The sequence below is a fragment of the Gigantopelta aegis genome, chromosome 7 (genome assembly GCF_016097555.1).
Source record: "Gigantopelta aegis isolate Gae_Host chromosome 7, Gae_host_genome, whole genome shotgun sequence".
NCBI lineage: Eukaryota > Metazoa > Mollusca > Gastropoda > Neomphalida > Peltospiridae > Gigantopelta > Gigantopelta aegis.
Window position 1 is genome coordinate 30340188 of NC_054705.1, and position 18362 is coordinate 30358549.

General features: G+C 40.6%; 1 long non-coding RNA gene across 1 annotated transcript; it reads left to right on the forward strand.

Moving 5' to 3' along the window:
- Window positions 1-8387: 8387 nt before the first annotated feature.
- LOC121377398 lies at window positions 8388-18083 on the forward strand. Its single transcript, XR_005958613.1, has 3 exons — window positions 8388-8546; window positions 16669-16737; window positions 17350-18083. It is a non-coding gene; the product is annotated as an uncharacterized LOC121377398 (long non-coding RNA).
- The last annotated feature ends 279 nt before the right edge of the window (window positions 18084-18362 follow it).

Consider the following 18362-nt stretch of genomic DNA (forward strand, 5'->3'; position numbering starts at 1 on the left):
ACAAACTTTACTTTTTGTTCTGTGTGCCATATATAGGAATGGGGCGTTACCTTGAAATTTACCCCAGAGCCACCTCGTGTTTGTTGTATATGGGTTGAATGTGCACTGCTGAACACTTGTTTGTCATATGATTAACATTCTATGTTTAGTTTCAGAATTGTGGGTAGCTTGAATTTACACTGTGTACCATATATATGGATAGAATGTTACCTCGAAAGTTGCCCCTGAGCCACCCCGTGTTTGGTATATAAGGGTTGAATGTGCACTTCTGAACACTTGTTTATCATATGATAAACATTCTATATTTAGTTTCAAAATTGGTGTTAGCTTTATTTTACACTGTAAACCCTATCTAGTGATGGGGCGTTACTTGGGAAGTTGCCCCTGAGCCACCCCATTTTTTATATATATGTGTTAGATGTGCACTAATGAACAGTTGTTTATAATATGATAAACATTCTATTTTTAGTTTCAGAATTGTGGGTCTAATCTGAATATTGAGCTGATATTCGAATTTCGACCTTTAACGGGGCGTTACGTCCAGATAGAGTCTTAAGCCACCCTAGACTCTACACATTACAGAAGAACGTGCACTATAGGATGAATCTGAAGAATTTCATAAACTTTCTATGTTCAGTTTCAGAGCTGCGTGACTGCAAACAGGTATGGTGTAGTTATACTGTGTATCATATATATGGATGGGGCGTTACCCCGAACGTTGCCCCTGAGCCACCCCGTGTTTGTTATATATGGGTTGAATGTGCACTGCTGAACACTTGTTTATCATATGATAAACATTCTATGTTTAGTTTCAGAATTGTGGGTCTAAACTGAATATTGAGCTGATCTCCGAATTTGGACCTTTAACGGGGCGTCACGTCCAGATAGAGTCTTGAGCCACCCTAGAATCTACACATTACCAAAGAACATGCACTATAGGATGGATCTGTAGAATTTCATAAACTTTCTATGTTCAGTTTCAGAGCTGCGTGACTGCAAACGAGTATGGTGTAGTTATATAAAAATATTATATGGGTGAGGCGTTACCTTGAAAGTTGCCCCTGAGCCACCCTGTGTTTGTTATATATGGGTTGAATGTGCACTGCTGAACACTTGTTTATCATATGATAAACATTTTATGTTTAGTTTCAAAATTGTGGATTTAAACTTAGGGTCAACTCAAACAAGAGCCTTATGTGTTGGAAAGATGCATACCCGGACCACCAACACATACTGACACTTTAACAAATGAAAAACGCGTAATTTTATAGTTAATAAAAAAACACACGATTATTCCTGCTAACTGGGGGCAGCCATTTTGTTTTGTTTTTGTGACGTCCGGTGGGATAGCTTGGGGCGAAGTGACGTCAGCTCCTGACCATCTCCTGTATGTACAGTGTAAACAAAAGCAGTAATTTTCGACAAGGCGCTTCTCTTTGATCAACCTGACTTGTAAAACAGCATAAATGACGTAATAATATAAATACACTATTTAACTAAATATATTTAAAGTTGCATTAACGGAAAAAAATGGGGTTATAGTATTTTTCTCTGTTAAATAATCCTAAGGAAAAATGTACACCATTACGCCTATTGATATGCTACGTTGGAGCAAAAACGACAACACATGATACCAAAGTGATAATTTTCTTTTCTTTGGGACTACGTAATTGGTCAGTTCTGTAGTTTTAGATGGAAAAGTCTACTTAATCAATAGTTTTACAGAACTATTTACAGTAATAAACCATGCCCATTACAATTTTAGGGGCGACAGGTAATATTCGACAATACCGGTAATTATTTTTGTGTCTAGACAGCGTCAATTAATTGGCTCGCCTGGTTACCAATCAAATACACACCTGCCAATCAGGAATCACAGGTAGAAGCAACTAACAGCATAGACCAATTAACTAAGAAAACACTCAGTGTATCATTTCAGTATGTAGGTTATCGCCGGCGCCCAGTACCTCCCACTGACTCAATGCCTATGGAGCCACAACTTCAGGAAGTTGGTGCCCCACTTCAACGAAGAGTACATCATCTCCTCCCCGCAGACGCCAACCTTATCTAGGACAGGTAACCTCCTTTTGGGCTTAGTTGGACTTTAAACATTTTTCGATTGAGCTTCCAAATTCTTATGTTTATTTATTTTTTATAAATAGTCCAACGCATTTCACTTTGGCGCCCGTTCAAATGCTCAAATCACCTTAAAACCTTTTCGGCTGAGCAGTCAAACTTATTTTTGGGTTTAAATTCTTAGTCCGGACATGATGTTAGGTGCAGTTATTCTCCGTAGACTTAGGTTTTTCTAGTTAGATCCGAAGGAATCGAAATTCAGCCAGTCAGAACACGGCCCATTTTCGGTGTCTACTAGTCGGTCCGCGCAGTCGCTGGACGCTACTAAATACTTATTCAAAATTCCGACCATTTCAAACTCAATCCCCCCCCCCCCCCCTTGTCCTGGACTTAGTCACTGGCAAAGGCCAGAGATTGAGCCCAGGACAGGCGTGTGTGAAACCTTCGTGGTATATACGCACGTTAAACCTATTACCTGACCTGACCTGTAGGTTAATGCATGGACAAAACATTGTTAATTGTTTCGACTTGTTGTGTAGCCACTTTGACAATGGTATTTTATTTTGTATTGAAAAATAATATATTATATAGTGCTGGATATACTTATTGCTGGCTTACTGGGATGTGTATTATTACAGAACATTGCAATGTATGACTATTTATCATCCCGCAAAAACCAGGTAGATTGTGTTTCTCTAGTTCTAAGGCTCATTCCTGACGTTACGCGTTAAGTATTACGTAACCACCAGCTCGCAAGAGGGCGTACTTACTGAGATGGTACAAAATGGCTGCGCCCGTTATATATAATAACCGTCACATTTAACCGTTTTATTAATTAACTATACGATTATACGTGTTGATATTAAGCAATAATGTGCATTATATATCGTTGAATATGCATACCAGGCCAAATGCCTTAATTGTCCTCTCCTTTAATCTGAATAATGAGCTGATCTTCGAATTTCGACCTTTAACGGGGCGTGACGTCCAGATAGAGTCTTGAGCCACCCTAGACTCTTCAAATTACCAAAGAACGTGCACTATACGATGGATCTGTAGAATTTCATAAACTTTCTATGTTCAGTTTCAGAGCTGCGTGACTCCAATTAAGTATGATGTAGTTATACTGTGTACCATATATATGGATGGGGCGTTACCTCGAAAGTTGCCCCTGAGCCACCCCGCTTTTGTTGTATATGGGTTGAATGTGCACTGCTGAACATTCGTTTATCATATGATAAACATTCTATGTTTAGTTTCAGAATTGTGGGTCTAATCTGAATATTGAGCTGATCTTCGAATTGCGACCTTTAGTAAATTTTTACGTGGATTACCACTTTGCTTTGTTTCCGAGCCATCCCATATTATTGTTTATTCCTAAATATTGAATGTTGAACGTTGAATATCGAACCAACTTCCGCTTCCCAATAGAAAAGGTCCACTTGGTTCATATTCGACCCCCCCCCCCCACTAGATCCAGCTCACGCTACGCCCCTGATAAGGGTAGATAACTAAATACATTTTGTAGTCGACCTATGTTGATTGTTTTTGTATGAAAGTTACGAAGTGAATACACTTTCTGTTAAGGCAAGTGGTTCTTTCGACAGTGTCCTATTTTCGACAGAATTTATTCTGACAGAAATTGTATTGAAATGCATACAAAAATGAAAAGTAATTTGCATCTACAAGGACATCTCGCTCCAGCCAGTGCACTACGACTGCTGTATCAAAGGCCGTGGTGTAAATTTTGTTAAAGTTTCTTTTGTTTAACGACACCACTAGAACACATTGATTAATTAATCATCGGCTATTGGATGTCAACCATTTGGTATTTCTGACTCGTAGTCATCAGCGGAACCCCGCTACATTTGTTTTAATGCAGCAAGAGATCTTTTACATGCACTTTCCCACAGACAGAAAAGCACATACCATGGCATTTGACCAATTGACCAAGTGTTGTTGTTTTTTCTCCTTCCAACCAGTGCACCACAACTGGTCAAAGACCGTGGTATGTGCTTTCCTGTCTGTGGTATGTGCTTTACCTATTACGAAAACTATAGCGGGTTTCCTCTGATGACTACGTGTCAGAATTACTAAATGTTTGACATCCAATAGCTGATGATTAATAAATCAGTGTGCTCCAGTGGTGTCGTTAAACAAAACAAACTTTATTTCCAGTTAAAGTTCCAGCACGCTGCCAGTTATGTGGGCTGTCTGCCCAGGACAGTGGCCTAGTGGTTAGAGAGGCCGGTGTAGTGGCCTTACACCTAACCATTGAGTCATTAAAATCGTTCTGGATGGGAGCCTGTAACGGGATGCGAACCCAGTACCTACCTGCCCGATGGCTTAATCATAGGCATATGGGCTCCCATTTCAGTAGGGGGCAGGCTGGATTTGTCCCGAATTAAACGGAAATACCTGAATCTTAATAACAACATTTATTCATATTAGCTGTACTGCCAAACAGCTATATAGGGTTGGAAACGAATCACTACGCATTTGTACGTGGATTACAACTAATTTTGAGTGTAGAATGATGGAAATACATGGTACAAATGTCCCAGGTTAGCACATTTTGCCCGGATAACTATCATTTTCGCCCGAATTTCAGATTTTGCTCCAGCGCTGGTGGGGGGGGGGGGGGGGAAGAGAGTTGCCCCCCCCCCCTTCCCCCCGTCTCGTACGCTTATGGGCTTAATGACTACACCACCATGGCCGGTTCTCATTTACATGATGTTAAATTAATTTATATGTCCACCTAGGGACAGTGTAACGCCATTTACTTTAGACAAGAGTTTACCGAATCCCACGTAGATTGTAACGAGTACATTAACTTAATTTAATAATTTAAAGATCAGCAACTGCAAGTCCCATCAGCATCAGAGTGTGGAATGTAAATGAATATTGCTCAAATTATTGCTCAGTGATGTTATCCATACAACAATAAATGTCCCAATAAATCAGCCGTCGTGGTTAAACCATCGGACATAAGGCTGGTAAGTACAGAATTGGCAGGCCGGTACCAGCTCCCACCGAGTTTTAATGACTTAATGGGTAAGGTGTAAGGCCACTACACCCTCTTCTCTCTCACTAACCACTAACAACTAACCCACTATCCTGGACAGACAGCCCAGATGAGGTGATGTACCCAGGACAGCGTTTTTGAACCTTAATTGGAGAGAGAGAGAGAGAGAGAGAGAGAGAGAGAGAGAGAGAGAGAGAGAGAGAGAGAGAGAGAGAGAGAGAGAGAGAGAGAGAGAGAGAGAGAGAGCGGCTAGGAAATAAACGAATGACTGTTTAACACCTAAATGCCTAGGTACATAAGTTTCTAATAATGTGGATTATGTACTGACCGCGATGGTATCGTGGTTAAGTCATCGGGCATATATCTGATAGGTACTAGGTTCGCAGCCCTGTACCGGCTGCCACCCAGAACGAGTTTTAACGACTCATTGGGTAGGTGTAAGACCACTACACCCTCTTTTTCTCTCACTAACAGCTAACAACTAACCCACTGCCCCTAGCTGTGTGCCCAGGACAGCGTGCTTGAACCCTAATTGGATATAAGCACGTAAATAAGTTAAAATGAAACGGATTATGTCATGGAACAATTGCTTCTGGATTTTTTTTGATAGCAATATATGGTTGTACCTTGATCAAAATTATGTGAGGGTAAGGAAGCCCTATTTTTAAAAAACGATTTCTAATTAACCCATGGGCACGAAGTGCTCGACATTTCTAATGTCTAATGGAGATGAGGGTGAGTGTGCGGGTGGTTTTACCAGGTGGGAGGGGGGCATGCTCACGTGAGATTTTAAAATATTTTTTTTAATTAGGTACACTATAATATGAATTCCGGGCATTTAAAGTTTAGTATTTTTTTCACAGTTCTTTACACTGTTTCTATTTAAGTTTTGAATTTTTAAATATTGATGTTATTATTTTTGCATTTACCATTGTTTGATACCACATTTGATTTATTAATCATCGGCTATTGAATGTCAAACATTTTGGTAAGTTTGATATATAGTCATAGAGGAACCCCGCTACTATTCCCCATTAGTAGCAAGAAATCCTTTATACGCACTTTCCCACAGACAGGATAGCACATACCACGGTCTTTGATATATCAGTCGTGGTGCACTGGATGGAGCGAGAAATAGCCCAATGGTTCCACTGACAGGGCTCGATCTCAGACTGACCGTGTATCAGAGGTGCGCTTTACCACTATGAGCTACGTCCTCAGCGCACAAATAACAGGTCCCAGGATATATATTTTGCAACCCCCTCGGGGAGAGGGGGAAAATGACCTGGGGGGAATAAATATACACATCACCGCGGGGCCCCCTGAAGCGCGGGACCCGTAGCACGTGCTACATCTGGTACTAGGATAAATCGGCTCTGTACGTCCTGACATTTAAATATTCGTGGGTGGGGGATGGGGGTGGAGGGGCCGAGGTATTCCGAGTGTATCGTGTTACTGGTACATTTTCACCAGATCTGTGTTTTAAATGGTCCGCAGAGATCACATATACACAATAATATAATTATTAGCCGACAATTGAATTTTATCACATCTTAATGTCATACGTAATACATTTAAAAAAAAAAATATATATATATATATATATATATTTAACATCTGATCAAAACAAAATGCTTCCCTTGCCATACTTTTTGTTTCATTCTCCGCCCACAGTCGCCCGCTGTCGGTCCCCTAGCTCTCAGTGCCACACTCTTAATACAATTCAGATCACATTTAGAACTTTACAGAAGCCGCAGATACGAGATAATATGTCACAATACATTTGTTGCGGAAAATCTGCCAAGAAACATTTGTTACAGGAATGAAGTCTTGTATTCTAATAATATCTAAATGGATTACATATCCTTTGGGGGCGGGATGTAGCCCAGTGATAAAGCAACCATATTTTCCCATTAGGTCAGGTAAAGTTTTTCCATTAGTAACAAGGGATCTTTTATATGCACCATTCCACAGACAGAGTAGCACATATCACGTCCTTTGATATACCAGTTGTGGTTCATTGGGGTCGGCAGGACGTATCCCAGTCGTAACGTGCTCGCTTGATGCGCTGTCGGTTTGGGGTCGATCCATTGGGCTATTCCTCGTTCCATCCAGTGCACCATGACTGGTATATCAAAGGCCGTGGTATGTGCTATCCTGTCTGTGGAATGGTGCATATAAAAAATCTCTTGCTACTAATGTAAAAATATAGCGGGATTCCTCTCTAAGATTATATGTCAAAATTACCAAATGTTTGACATCAAATAGCCGATGATTAAAAATCAGTGTGCTCTAGTGATGTCGTTAAAGAAAACAAACTTTTTTTCTTTTTTTTTTGACGTATCCTTCGTTTCCAACCAATGTTTTTAAAATAGTAAAGCGTTTTTTTTTTTTTCTGGGGTTTTGTTTTCATATTGCAAATTGCAATTTTCATTTATTGATATTCGATGTTTTGTGGAAATTAACCTACTTATTATTATTTTTCTTTCTTTCTTCTAATTTTGCCGATGTTTTAGAGAAGTTAATGTTGTTTAGAGTTACGCTTAAAAATCGATAGTCATTTCCATCTCGTCTTCATTATCAATTTATTGTCCAAAAAATATGTTCTACACAAAAAATTTATACTTTAGATTAAGTTACAATTTTTTTTTTTTTTTATGAACGTGCCTTTAGAAACGCCGCTTATTGGAAGAGCAGCCAACTAGGCGACACGTCATATGATTGAATTAATCGACATTAATCTGACCGTACTTTTTTGTTCACTGCTGGTAACACAATGTTCAAAATTACAATCTGAGGTCGACAATTTTTATGAAAATTATTTGTATCAACGTATATAAACATAACGGAAGACGTGGAATTAAGTCACTAACGAAAACACACACTCTCCCTCTCACCCCTCCTTCTCCACTCTCCCTCCCTCCCCCTTCCTGTTTAAACACGCTGTCCTGGACACACACACCTCAGCTATGTGGGCTGTCTGTCCAGGACAGTGGGTTAGTTGTCAGTTGGTTAGTGGTTAGTGAGAGAGGAGGGTATAGTGGCCTTACACCTACCCACTGAGCCCTTAAGAACTCGCTCTGGGTTAGAGCCGGTACCGGGTCTGCGAACCCTGTACCTACCAGCTTGTAGTCCGATGGCGTAACCACATCGCCACCGAGGCCGGTTTGCGATATTCCAAAGTTGCGAGAGTTTAGCGAATTGAGTCCCAGATAGCCACGACACTATATTATGCATGGCGAGATTCAGTACTGTAATAGGTAGCGTAGTATGTTGGCATGTGACTGCAAGGTTAGAATATTTAAAAAACATTGCGGGGTGAAGTTTGGCAGCTGAATCCGTCCCTGACTTTCACCACGTCAGTGCTGTTATTGCGCTATGATTTGTTGGGACCGCGGAAGGCGAAATCGATCTGTATGTAGTACACTTCTATAGCGTCTTTGAGGTAGGTCGTGTTTTATTTATTGCGTTTTGTTTTACTAATAGTTCATGGTTTAGGCTTACGAATGCAGCCATTAGTTTAAGAAAAGGAAATGCTTGATCTGTTTGATTACTGTAAGTGAAAGAACAAATACAAAATATATTGTGCACAACGTTTAAAATAATGAAACGAATGGCTCCCAGTTTCTTAACTGATTGTATTCCAGAAAGTGTTGAACAAAGAGTGCCTTGCATGTTAAGACGTCGGGAAAACATATGGAATGATTTAAATCCAGTAATTAGAAACTGAAACTACAATGGCGGATCCAGAAAAATCCATTGGGGGAGGAGGGGGGGGGGGGGGGCAATGACATGAGGCGGAATGCAAAGGGAACTTTGGGGGAGGTTTGTAAAAAAAATGAAAATTAATATATAATAAAATTATAACTAGCAAAATTTAGGAGGGTCCCGGGCCCCTGCCTCCCCCTAGATCCGCCTCTGAACTATATCATCTTTTAAAACAGCGGCAACACCAACGACAGATGTGGATCAATCTTACTTTTTTCTTATTATTATGTCATCAAAGAATTAATGTCACGTACTTTTGAATATTCAAATTAAGCGGAATACAAAAACGTTACTACCAACATTATACAACTTAGTGTATTGTGTGGGATGGAGTGTTTATTTAAAACTACATTCCCTGGAATATTTTTTATTATTTAAGCATATTGAACAGAAAATCCAATTACGTTTGGTGCATATATGACGCCGCACTCCGCATTGGTTTCACTACGCTGGCTCATCCAGGTCAAAAGCAAATCTAGTATTTTGAAAGTGGGACACTTTTGACGGGCTGCTACCGATCTCGGTTTTCATTGGCTTATCACAAGTATAGAATTCACCAACAAGAGATCACGTGAGATTTCGCAATTTTTGAACAAATTTAACTGTCTTGATTGAGGGGTCGTCTCATATCTCCAAAATATATTTATATCCATAGAGGTATGATACAACGGCTTTCCAGGGGTCGGTGAGTGGGGGATTTGCCTTAAAATTTTGACAGTGGCCAGCTGTTGGCATACGCGTTACATGTAAGGGGGTGTTACTAATTACGTAACGCTCTAGGGGTAGAGGAAGAGGGTACTGTGCTCAATTTACGTAACATTTTTCAAGACTATATGTTATTTTTATTCATTACTTAGACCTAAAAAGGTGTTTTTTGGAAATGCGCGTCTAGGCAGTCTAGGATCGATCTCCATCGGCGGGTATACAAAAAGACCATGGTATGTGATATCCTGTCTGTGGGATGGTACATATAAACAATCACTTGCTAATAACAAAATGTAGCGCGTGTGCAGGGATTTCAGCGGGGTTGGGGTTATAGACTGTGTTGAGCGAAGTTTATTTGGAGCCACATTTAAAAATTTTTTTTTTAAGCTTGGGCAAGTAAGGGTTTCGACCTCCAATACCCTCCCCCTGCACATGCACCCTATTCCTCTCTAAGATTATATGTCAAAATTACCAAATGTTAGACATCCAACAGCAGATGGAAGGAAGGATAGGATATGTTTTATTTAACGACGCACTCCACACATTTTATTTACGGTTGTATGGGGTCGGATGATTATTAAATCAATATGCTTTATCTTTGATGTCGTTAAACAACCCCCCCCCCCCCAACTCTACCCTTTCCAAACGAAATAATATTTATTTGAATTTGTCGATTTTAACACGTAAAATTAAAAAGTGAAAACGTTATTTGTCTACTTTAGTATATTTTATTTTAAAAATATATACATGATTAATGTGTTACTAGTATACAAACTAAACTTTGAAAGTTCTACTAACACTTTATAAAATATCAATTCTGAAATAGGAAGGTACGACTGTCGATAATACGTTGTCAAGATCAAACCGGTTTTAACTAAAGACTCTAGTACCGTATCCTCAACCGAACGTTCTTCGTACAGTGCAAGATTTCTCTTTTAATTTTCTGAGACGAACCCTACAATTTGAAATCTGCAAACGCACGTGTTAACTGAAACTGACAACAGGCTGTCGTTTGTGGTTTGCCGATCTATGGCGGCACAGGCGACGAATCAAGCGTATATGTTTGACGATATCCGTTCATAGCGAACACACACGACTTTTTTAAAAGTGCATTTGAGCTTGTATTTCACATTTGTACATGATGTTATAATATTGTAACCAAAGAATGTAACTTTAATGGAATCTCCGTTGATTAATTATAATTACCAATTTGTTTTACTTAACAGCGCCCTCTATTAAATCTTTTTATCACGTCTGATCCTAAACCATTGTCACGTTTTCGCTTTTGTCCCCCCCTCCCCCTCCCCCCTCCCCCAATCACCTGTGAGTTTCAGACGAATTGTCTTTTGATGCTGAATTTTGGATTATTTAAATACCGATCTTGGCGGCTTCGTGATTTAGCCATCGGACATAAGACTGGTAGGTACTGGGTTCGCAGCCCGGTACTTGCTCCTACCCAGAGCGAGTTTTAACGAATCAGTGGGTAACTGTAAGACCACTACACTCTCTTCACTAACCAACTAACAACTAACCCACTGTCCTGGACAGACAGACCAGATAGCTGAGGTGTGTGCCCAGGACAGCGTGCTTAAATCTTAATTGGATATAAGCACGAAAAATAAGTTAAGGTGTTAGAAAATAGGCTGTCACCTATTTTTGCTGCCACAATTCAACTCTACGTCAGGGTTGGGAATGTTCCAGAGGCACCCTTAAACAACTTGAAGTGACAAACCAACTGTGTTGTGGGTGTTGTGCTCAATCATTTTCTAGGCCTTGTTTCAGACATGGCTCCCGGACAAGTAACAGTACTTGTCATCTTTTTCTCTCTAAATTGTTGTTTAAATCATTAAGTTTAAAAATATACCAAAAAGGTTACACCGTACGACAGAAAAATCTGTACACGTTTTATAGCCCCGTTTATGATGGGTCGTATTATGGTATGGCGTTGTCCGTCCGTCCGTCTATTTAACATTTTCTGGTCCGGACCATATCTTGCATACAGATGCATACAAGACTATCAAACCTCACATGTAGGAAACAACTTGGGATGACGGTGTGTCGCGTATTATTACTAGGTCACAGTGACCTACTTTTCACTGTCTACTGCACATGACGGTAAATCCTTGTCCGGACCATATCTTGCATACAGATGCATACAAGACCATCAAACCTCGCATGTAGGAGCAACTTGGGATGGCGGTGTATCGCGTACTATTACTAGGTTAATGTAACCTACGTTTCACGGTCTACTACACATAACGGTAAATCCTTGTCCGAACCATATCTTGCATACAGATGCCTACAGGACCATCAAACCTCACATGTAGGGACAACTTGGGATAGCAGTGTGTCGTGTACTAGTACTATTACTAGGTCACTGTGACCTACTTTTCACGGTCTATTGCACATAACGGTAAATCCGTGTCTGGGTCATATCTTGCATACACATGCATGCAGGGTCATTCTAATAAAGAACAATAACTTCATTAATCAGACAGCACCTTCTCCAATGGATACAGTATTATCAGTAGTTGGTCCAAAACAAACTTCATCCATCCCATTGCAAACATTTCACATAATTAAAAAATTGAATCATACCCGTAACATATTCATTAATATCTATGATTTTCGATCAAATTCCTGACGGGCGTATGATATACCTCACCGGTACTCTTGTTAATTTTGTTTACTATATTTAAAGAAAAATGCTGAAAATATCTAACTGGTCCTTAATTAATTTTGTTGAGTATACAGAGACACGTTTTTACATTTACCAGACCTGGGGCCTAATTCACTAATATCGCAGTGCAATGCTAAAAGACTTGTAAAGAGGATGCTTTGTTGTCTAGCAGAGCCTAAGAGACCTTTATGAATTAGGCACCTGTCGTTTATCTAGAAGCAGGTCATATGCGAATAATGTTTTGGGGTTATCACAGTAGTGGTTTTCATGAATCATATTGTGTATTAAGCAAACGAAAGAAAAAAGGTTGGTATAATTTTAATTAGTATTTAAGTGGGCCGTTTATAGCCTATTGACCACGAACAATTGAAATGTCACATGAAAGTCGATCTCTTAATAATGAAGTAATTTGTTCTGGTGTTAAAAATACACATTATAAAAGGCAGGAAGGAAATGTTTTATTTAACGACGTGCTCAACACATTTTATTTACGGTTATATGACGTCGGACATATGGCTGAGGACCACATATATATTGAGAGAGGAAACCCATTGTTGCCACTTCATGGGCTACTCTTTTCGATTAACAGCAAGGGGTCTTTTATATGCACCATCCCATACACAGGATTCGATAGCACATACCACAACCTTTGATGTTCCAGTCGTGGTGCAATGGCTGGAACGAGAAATAGCCTAATGGGCCTACCGACGGGGATCGATCCCAGACCGACCGCGCATCAAGCGAGCGCTGTACCACTGAGCTATGTCCGCCCCTATATTATAAAAGAAGTTTGTTTTGTTTAACGACACTACTAAGGCACATTGATTTATTAATCATCGGCTATTGGATGTCAAACATTTGGTCATTTTGGCAGTCATAGAGAGGAAACCCGCTACATTTTTTCATTAGTAGCAAGGGATCTTTTATATGCACCACCCCACAGACAGGATTGTACATACCACGGCCTTTGATATACCGGTCATGGTGCATTGGCTGGAACGAGAAATAGCCCAATGGGCCAACCGACGGGGATCGATCCCAGACCGACCGCGCCATCAAGCGAACGCTGTACCACTGAGCTACGTCCCGCCCATATATTATAAAAGAGACGTGACTATCATTGCAGGCGCAATGCTATACAAGGACGGAGGGGGATGGGTGGTCATGAATGACCGTTGAACTCACTAGAATAGGGACTTAAGACAATAGGTACAACCGTAACACAAAACTAGGATTCACACACAGACTACACGCTCACTGCATCAGTACACAGGGTGCATTGACTAATGCTAACGATGCACCCGCCCCCATTTAATGGTCCAGCACGTACTCTAATAAAGAACCGGACAAAAGAATACCGTTCCGAGTACACAATTGCAATGCACCCGGGGAAGCTGAACAAAAGAATATCGGCCTCCCCCACCTAAACCCCCAATACTTGCTGCTGGTAATAACTTGGTACTTGGTGATGCCTCGACCAGAAGCGGTCAGGCCCTTTATAAGGGCCCTATGGGCAACCTAGGGAGACACCACAGCATCGTAAAGGTCTAAAATTAACGAGCTACTCTCGATTCACTAATATCAAAACCTATATTAGCTCGGCCATTTACCTTTAGACCGACCGTTCAAAATTGCGCCAAATTCCCTCAATCAAAATTGCGCACCCTTTTCTCTTTGGCATTTAACTGCTCCATTCAAATTCCATAGCACCACCACCACTCCCACCCGCCTGCTACCGATTTGATCGGGCTGCTGGTGAACCCTTGCACCTGCCAGGGCAGGCGGTCCCTCCTCTCCCCTCCCCACACCTTTCCTGTCATGGACGGAGGAGCCGGCCAAGGCTGGCTCTTGTGCCCACGACAGGCGTGCGCTACAACAGCTTGTTCTGAATGTGCACGTAAAACCCTATGACATGACATGACATTGCAGGCGCACGTGCAGGACTTTATACAAGAGGGTCTAGACTGGCGAGCGACGTTTCGGGGTGGGGGTGGGGGGTGGGTGGGGGTGGTGGTAGGTGTGTCAGATTATGTTCCTCTGGATAGTCCTAGTGGACAGTACACTTAGGGCTTCTAGAATTTTTTATAAAATCCACTAGCCATGGGATCAGTGATTTACAAAAATTTACTAGCCACTATTAAAAATTCACTAGCCCTACTTTACTTTAAGTTAATACAATTCTACTAATAATAGTAAAAATCACCTATATGTCATGCACCTAAAGAGAGAGAGATATATAGCTTAAAACATTAACATTGGGTGAGGGTGGGGGTGCAGGATATTCATATTTACAAAATAGTCTTAACTGCAACATTTAACCAAAAAAAATCACTAGCCGTCGGTTCGAACACCCCCTGTTCCAAACGAATTTTCTTTTTTAAAATATATTTTCAGGGGGAATATGCCTCCACCACCCTAGCATAGAAATGTCGCTCGTCTAGACCCACCCGTGCACACGCGCCTGAAAACATTGCTGATTTAAGCTAAAAGCAACATTTTAGACATCAGTACCATATATTAATATTTAATCAATGGCTTAACCAGTGGGTGGCGGTGAGACCCGGGGCCATGCTCTGTCCCCAATCACACATCTTTTTCCCTTACCACCTTTTATATTTGTCTGATGCCCCATCACTCACTCACAGACAGTGTGTGTGTGTGTGTGTGTGTGTATGTGTGTGTGTGTGTGTGTGTGTGTGTGTGTGTGTGTGTGTGTGTGTGTGTATGTGTGTGTGTATGTGTGTGTGTGTGTGTGTGTGTGTGTGTGTGTGTGTGTGTGTGTGTGTGTGTGTGTGTGTGTGTGTGTGTGCTCCTCCCCCAATTTGGGTGGCCTCCAATATAAAATCCTTGCTTTAATGTTGTGAGATGATCAGAAACGTTTTAACAGAAATTTGTTACTAACAGAGGGGATCAGACTTAGCCGAATAGTAAAACAGTCGCCTGATGCGCGGTCGGTTTAGGATCGATCCCCGTCGGTGGAACCATTGGGCTATTTCTCGTTTCAGCCAGTGCACCACGATTGGTATATCAAAAGTTGTGATATGTGCTATCCTGTCTGTGAGATGGTACCTATAAACGACCCCTTGTTACTAATTGAAAAATGTAGCGGGCTTCTTCTAAGACTATACGTCAGAATCGACATCCAATAGCCAATGATTAATAAATCAATGCACTCTAGTGGTGTTATTAAACAAAACAAACTTTAACTTTTACCACACGATGGAGACACGGGCCACATTTAGACATTAATACCATTCGTTAATCACTGGCTTAGGCAGGGGAGGGGCACCATGAAGGGGGCTGGCCCCCACCAATCAGACCACCACATTTTATATTTGCCTGTTGCCCCATAACTCACTCAAAGACAGTGTGTCCTTCCCCCAATTTAATCCTTGAAACACCAATGTTGTCAGATGGTTAGTGGTTAGTGAGAGAGACGAGGGTGTAGTGGCCTTACACCTACCCATTGAGCCCTTAAGAGCTCGATCTAGGTTGGAACTGGTACCGGGATGCGAACCCTGTACCTACCAGCCTGTAGTCCGATCGTTTAACCACTGCGCCACCGAGGCCGATTAGGGTTTCAAGCATGTCCGTCACGGGCCCGGTCTCCAGGGATCCGACCCGGGACGCAATATTTCTTAACGGGACTTTGTTACTAACAGTGCATGTCAAAGTGATGAGAATTATTTAGATTGCTTCAACGTCAATAGAGCTGCATATGCTACATGCAATGAGGAAAACGCAAAAAGACGATCAGTTTCAATTACTGCCAACAACGCCAGGCGCATTCAGATATTATCTTCTTTTTAAAATTTATGACGCTCCGTTCCCATCAATTCCCGATTGGCTTGTCATTTTTGTTCATTACATGATGCAAAACAGGTCTGGGACGGCACAGATGGTCCTTATGTTTTATTAAAGATGTTTGTAAAGAGAATACTATGTCATTATTATTACAGACAATGAACAGTTTATACCGCGACGCTTAAATAGTTTTAAAATAGTTTTTTTTTGTTGTTGTTGTTGTTGTTGTATAAACCATATGGTGATAATGAAAGCATGCATGGTTTAAATGGTTTAATAATTTTGCTAGCTGTGTGGTTTTTCTTGTTTCTTGTTTCTTTCTTATATATTCCAACACAAGGTTTTTCTAATGCTAGGATCAGACTGTCAACTGTCACGACGGAGTTGGCAGACTCGACGGTTGCGTTGTAATATCCCCAACTCACGACGGGTGCGCTCAGATTAACAACTAATGGGTTAAACAACGAGAATCGAGTCGTAAGAGCGCTCAGACTAGCAAGTGGACAGTCGTAGAAGTCGTGACAGCAGAAAGTTGGCCAACTTTGTACTGGCAGTTGGTATTATGAACCTAGCATTTCACACATATACATGTATATTGTGTTTTTTTCAGATCCAACGTTCATCACAATGCAAGTCATTCACATCTTTTGCCTTGTCCTTATTTCACTCATTGTTTGTGGTAAGTACTATATGTTCTGATTCCATTTTATTTTATGAATAAAAATTACTTTGTTCTGAAAACGTTACATGTAATTCTCCGTCAACTATATATAACTGCTCTCTACAATATTTCATTGCACCGACGTCAGGTACTGGGTTCAAATCTTGGTTTCGGCTCCCATGAAGGCTATATCGACCTCTCTCTCACTAACCATTATAAATTAACTAACCATTAACCTACTGTTCTGAACAGAAATCCAAATAGCTGAGATGCATGTGCGTGTGTGAGTGTGAGTGTGAGTGTGAGTGTGAGTGTGAGTGTGAGAGAGTGTGTCCAGAACGTGTTTGAACCGTGATTAAATTAAATCAAAATATTTTATTTTTTTGGTTATTTCCTATTCCAACCAGTACTCCACGAATGTTTTATTTATAAAACAGAACTTGCTGCTGTGTGTTTAATTGAAAAATTTCCCGTTAACAAATATACACATACACAGGTTGCAATACAGATTGTATTGTAGTGTGTGTGTTTCAATTTTCTTTGTGCTTGTTTTGAGACTGTTAATGTTTTCTTTAATGCACGTGTACATTATAGGTGCAGTGTGTATTTATATGTTTGTTTTTTTGTCAGGTGAAAGCCAACCTTTCCGACTGAACGACGAGCTTGAAAAACGAGACGAGTTTGCCTTACTGTTAAGTGGGAACACCTGTTCCACGAAATGCCAGGCCAAATGCAACGGAATATGCTTCTTTAACACGATGTCTTTTCGAATGAAGTGTGTCTGCGCGAAACACTAAACCCGTGTTGGAAACGTCGTGGTTCAAAACCGTTAAAGGCGCAGACCCTAGTTTCAGCCCGTGAAAATGGACACTACGTTTTGGTCAATCTACGAACATGTAGGCCTAACACATCTGGAGACAGTTACAATAGAGTGAAACACGAATATATGTGAAAAAGTGGCTGTGAAACAAGGAAATACCCTCTAAAAAACGACTAAAATAGGCTAGAGCTCGTCTCCATAACCGTTACTTCTCAGAGGTACGTGAGTTTCTTAGAACAATAAAACAAAAATGCATTTCGTGGTATTATAAACACCAGAATGACCAGAAACACTTTGGATGTACGGAAATGCATAATCAAAACAAAATAACATACAAATATTTATAATTGCACTTTCCCCAAAACAACTCCAATATGAAAAACATACGCTCCACTGTTTAAAAACTAGGGTCTGTCGCTTTAAACATAGTCTTGGGTTAAAAATCAGGATTAGTTTTAGATGTATTCCCAACTGTATGAAATCAAATACACCGACAGATCTAGAGGTGTTGTGTATAGGGATACAAATAAACTACACATCATTTTGGTGTTGTTTTACTTTTTACTTTAACTTTTATACACACGCGTACGAGACGGGGGTAGGGGGAGCCAGGGCTGGAACAAATCCTCAAATACGGGCAAAAAGATATAAACATTCTGGTAAAATGAGCTTGCCTGAACACTTTTCACCATATACTTCCATCATTCTAGCCACAATATTAGTTGTAATTCATGAAAAAATGCGTGGTCATTCGTTTGCAACCCTATAGGCCTATAGTCTTTTGGCATTGATGCTAATATGAAAGAAAGAAAGAAAGAAAGAA